Below are 5461 nucleotides of genomic sequence, written 5' to 3'. Positions count from 1 at the left end.
TCCCGACCCTATAGGGAGGGAGGCCTATAGGGCCTGGAAGGTCTCTATGGGGCAGGTAGGGGGAGGGCTATAGCGGGCTTGGGGGGCCCTATGGGGCTGGAAGGTCTCTATGGGGCAGTACGGGGGGAGCTATGGGGCCAGAGGAACCTATAGGAGGAGGCCCTATAGGGCTGGAAGGTCTCTATGGGGCAGGTGGGGGGGCCTATGGGGCTATAGGGGACCCTATAGGGTGAGAGAGGCCCTATGGGGCTGGAGGGGCTTCTTTTGGGGGGAGGGAGGTCTCATGGGCTGGAAGGTCTCTAATGGGTAGGTCAGGGTGGGGGGCTATGGGGCCAGAGGACCCCTAATAGGGAGGAGGAGGCCCTATGGGCTGGAATGTCTTCTATGGGCGGTAGGGGGCGGCTATTGGCCAGAGGGACCCTATGGGGTGAGGAGGCTCTATAGGCATGAATGTCTGCTATGGGGCAGCGTGGGGGGGGCTTATCGGGCGCCATGACGCCTACTGGGTGAGGAAGGCCCTATAGGGCTGGAATGTCCCTATGGGGCGGGTAGGGGGGGCTATTGGGCCAGAGGGACCCTATGGGGTGAGGGAGGCCCTATAGGGCTGGAAGGTCTCTATGGGGCAGGTAGGGGGGGCTATGGGGCCAGAGGGACCCTATGGGGTGAGAAGCCCTATAGGGCTGGGAGTATCTCTATGGGGCAGCTGGGGGGGCTATGGGCTAATAGGGACCCTATGGGGTGAGGGAGGCCCTATGGGGCTGGGGGTGGATTTCTTTGCGAGGGGGAGGGAGGTGTATGCGGGCCGGCGTGTGGCCCTCTATCGGGGCTGGACTAGTGTCTCTGATGGGGCAGGCTGGGGCGCTATGGGCCAGAGGCGACCCTATGGAGTTGGAGGCCGCTATAGGCTGGAAGGTCTTATGGGCAGGTGGAGGGCCTATGGCGGCTATAAGGGCGAACCTAATGGTGAGGGGAGCGCCCCTATAAGGCTGGAAGGTCTCTATGGGCAACGTGGGGTGGCCTATATTGCGGGCTATAGGGACCCTAATAGGAGTTGAGAAAGAGGCCCTTATGAGTTGGCTGGCGGAGCTTCTTTTAGGGAGAGACCGAGGAGGAGGTCATATAGGGCCAGGGGGCCCAATGCGGCTATTGAACGGGTCTCCTATGGGCAGGTATGGTGGGGCTAAATGGGCTATTAGGGGACCCTATAGGGTGAGGGCAGGCCCTTCTAATGGCGGCGGGGGCGGGGGATATGTGCGCGGGGGTCCCTGTAGGGGTTCCTATGGGCCAGAGGGGGCTTATTGGGGTGGGGGTTGCAAGCTATGGGTGATGGGGGCACTTTGGAGACCCATCATGAGGGTGAGGGGCCTCTATGGGGCTGGAGACGCCCCATGTGCCCCCCCCCCCATTTCAGCCGCCCGCCTCCCGCTCAACACATGACCCCTCGCGGACACTCCCGACCATCCTGTCCCCTCCCCCCCCCCCAGCCGGTTTCCTCAGACCCACTTCCGGCTCTCCCCCCGCCAACTTCCGGCTCGCATCCGGACAGACCACCCCCCCGTTTCCCCCCCCCAAGGTGAAAATAGCGTCCTAATGGTACACCGGGGGGCACATTGAGCGGTCCCTATGGGGACGGGGGGGCACAGACGGGGTCCCTATTGGGGGGGGGGCACAGAGGGTCGCTTTATAAGGGTGGGATAAGCTGGGGGCAGTAATGTGTCCCTATTGGCGGTGTGGGCGGCATCTACAGGTTTCCCTATCTGGGAGGGGGGCAGAGATGGTGTCCCTTATATGGTGAAGGGGAGGGGTTCCATATCATGGGGGGGGGGGGGACATAGAGGGTGCCAATATTGGTGGGATGGGAATGGGTATGCAGGAGTCCTAATTTGCAGGGCAGTGCATAAGGGTCCCTATGGGAGGGAGGCGGGCAGAGATGGCGTCCCTATACTGGCTGATGGGGCCGTAATGGGAGGGCGTCGCGTGCTGGTGTGCCCAATCATGGGGGGTGGATCATAGAAGCGGGAGCCTATGATTCTTTGTGTGAGGGGGTCTAAATTTGCAGGGAGGGCGGCACACAGGGGTCCGTCTCAATGGGGCGGGCGAGCAAAATGGGTCCCCTATTGCGGGGAGGCAGAGGCCAATGAGAGGGTGGTGCCCAATATATGTGGGGGGGGGAGGGGACATAGAAGGAGTGCATCCCAAATATTATGTTGGGGGCGGCCGGAAATGGGAGGGCAAGGGTCCTAATTGTGCAGGGGCACAGAAGGGTCCCCTATGGGGGGGGGAACATAGAGGGGTTGCCTAATTTGGGGCGTGTCCTAATGTGCAGAGGGCACACAGGCTCCTGTATGGGGGGGCGCAGAGCATATGTCCCTATGGGGGGCGCGAGGCAATGAGAGCGTGTGTTGGTCCCAATATGGGGGGGACATAGAGGGTTCCCTATATTGGGAAGGGGAAATGATGGGGGGTCCTAATTGTACAAGGGGGCACACAGGCGTCTTATGGAGGGGGGCAGAGATGTCCTATAGGGCGCAGGGGGGAGGATACGTGCAATGGGGCATATGGGAGCGGGTGTCCCAATATTGGGTGGGGGGGAAATGGGAGGGGGTCCAATGCTACAAAGGCGGGCATCAGGGGTCACCTATGGGAGGGGGGCAGAAAGGTCCCTATGGGGGGGGGGGCAGAAATGGGCCCTAATAGAGAAGGGGCAAAGGGGAGGTGGCCATATCTGGGGGGGCAACACATTAAATGACGGTCCTATTATAGGTATGAGGGGGGTAAACACTGAGGCGGGGGATAAACACGGGGGGATAAACACGGAGGGGGGGGATAAAAACACGGAGGGGATAAACATGGAGGGGGGATGTAAGGGGGTGTCTATTTGTTGCAATGGGGGGGGGGTTAATAATATCCTACCTGAGCAGCACAGGTGGGTCAGTTAGTGCGCAGCCTTTTAAAGGGGGTCCAAGTTGAATTGGGGGGCACCGCTCTGATCCCCACAGCAGCGCCTGCAATGGGAAGAGCCGCACTTCCCCCCCCCCCCCCCGGGTTCCCCCGCCCTTCCCCTTCCTTTAGCCCCCCCATTTCCCCCCCCCATTTCCCCTCCCCCATTCTTTCCCCCCCCCATATCCGGGACCCCCCCAGCACAACACAGCGGCCCCACCCGGCGCGGAGGAAATATAACTGTCCTTCCCCCATAGAGATCATAGGGACCCATAGAGATACATAGGGGCCTATAAGGGACCTATAGGAGACAAAGGGACCCACAGAGACCCATAGGGACCCATAGGGACCCATAGGGATTCATAGGGACCCATAGGGACCTATAGGAGACAAAGGGACCCATAGGGACCCATAGGGGCCTATAGGAGACAAAGGGACCCATAGGGATTCATAGGGACCCATAGAGACCCATAGGGACTCATAGGGACCCATAGGGACCTATAGGAGACAAAGGGACCCATAGGGACCCATAGGGATTCATAGGGACCCATAGGGGCCTATAGGAGACAAAGGGACCCACAGAGACCCATAGGGGCCTATAGGAGACAAAGGGACCCATAGGGACCCATAGGGGCCTATAGGGACCCATAGGGGCCTATAGGAGACAAAGGGACCCATAGGGGCCTATAGGGACTCATAGGGACCCATAGGGGCCTATAGGAGACAAAGGGACCCACAGAGACCCATAGGGACCCATAGGCTGCATATAGACCTATAGGGACCCATAGAGACCCATAGGGGCCTATAGGGACTCATAGGGACCTATAGGAGACAAAGGGACCCACAGAGACCCATAGGGGCCTATAGGGACTCATAGGGATCCATAGAGACCTATAGGAGACAAAGGGACTCACAGAAACCCATAGGGACCCATAAGATACATAGGGTGCATATAGACCTATAGGGACCCATAGAGACCCATAGGGGCCTATAGGAGACAAAGGGACCCACAGAGACCCATAGGGGCCTATAGGGATTCATAGGGACCCATGGGGACCTATAGGAGACAAAGGGACCTATAGGGACCTATAGGAGACAAAGGGACCCACAGAGACCCATAGGGACCCATAGTATGCATATAGACCTATAGGGACCTATAGAAACCTATGGGAGACAAAGGGACCCACAGAGACCCATAGGGATTCATAGGGACCCATAGGGGCCTATAGGAGACAAAGGGACCCACAGAGACCCATAGGGACCCATAGGGATTCATAGGGACCCATAGAGATCCATAGGGGCCTATAGGGACTCATAGGGACCTATAGGAGACAAAGGGACCCACAGAGACCCATAGGGACCCATAGGGACCCATAGGGGCCTATAGGGACTCATAGAGACCTATAGGAGACAAGGGGACCTATAGAAACCCATAGGAACCCATAGGATGCATATAGACCTTTAGGCCCATATAGGACACTTAGGGGGCCCATATAGGACACTTGGGGGGCCCATATAGGGCAGTTATGGGGCCCATATAGAACACTTGGGGGGCCCATATAGGACACTTAGGGGACCCATATAGGACACTTAGGGGACCCATATAGGGCACTTATGGGGCCCATATAGGACACTTAGGGGACCCATATAGGACACTTATGGGGTCCATATAGGGCAGCTATAGGGCCCATATAGAACACTTGGGGGGCCCATATAAAGCAGTTATGGGGTCTATATAGGGCAGTTATGGGGCCCATATAGGACACTTAGGGGGCCCATATAGGGCAGTTATGGGGCCCATATAGGACACTTAGGTGGCTCATATAGGACACTTAGGGGGCCCATATAGGGCACTTAGGGGGCCCATATAGGATACTTATGGGGCCCATATAGGGCAGCTATAGGGTCAATGGAGACCCTCAGGGCCCACTCCCTCATCCCAACCCCCCTCACCCCCACAACGAGGGGTTGTTCGCTCCCAAAACCCCATTTCTCCCCACTCACCGCTATGGGGCACCCTGGAGAACAGGGGGATGGAGCTGTAGGGCGGCTATGGGGCGGTTATGGGGTGGCTATGGGGCGGTTATGGGGTGGTTATAGGGTGGTTATGGGGTGGTTATAGGGTGGTTATGGGGTTAATATGGCGGACCAGGGCGCGGCTCTCCACAGAGAAGGGCGTGGCCGCCCCACCTTCCCGCCCAATTCACTCTCAGCCAATCAGCGCCCGCCTTCCTTCGCGCCCAACGCCTCCCGCCACGCGCGCAGCCGTTAGCCCCGCCCCTCCCTCACAGCGCATGCGCGCGTGGGTGACGTCACCACCCATCTGCTAGAGTGGGCGGGGCTAAATCTTTGCGCATGCCCAGTTGGTAGCTGGCTAGCTCCGCCCCCTGGTATATATAGAGCGCGCTCCCGACGCCTCGCTCGCAGTGGGCCGCGCGCCCCCGCGCCGCGAGGAGCTGCTGCTATGGGGGTGATTTAGGGCCTTTTTGGGGCCTTTTTGGGGTGAATTGGGGCCCTATGA

Source organism: Coturnix japonica, unplaced genomic scaffold (genome assembly GCF_001577835.2).
Source record: "Coturnix japonica isolate 7356 unplaced genomic scaffold, Coturnix japonica 2.1 chrUnrandom595, whole genome shotgun sequence".
NCBI lineage: Eukaryota > Metazoa > Chordata > Aves > Galliformes > Phasianidae > Coturnix > Coturnix japonica.
The sequence above is the reverse complement of the archived record's forward strand: the minus strand, read 5'-3'. Positions refer to the sequence as shown.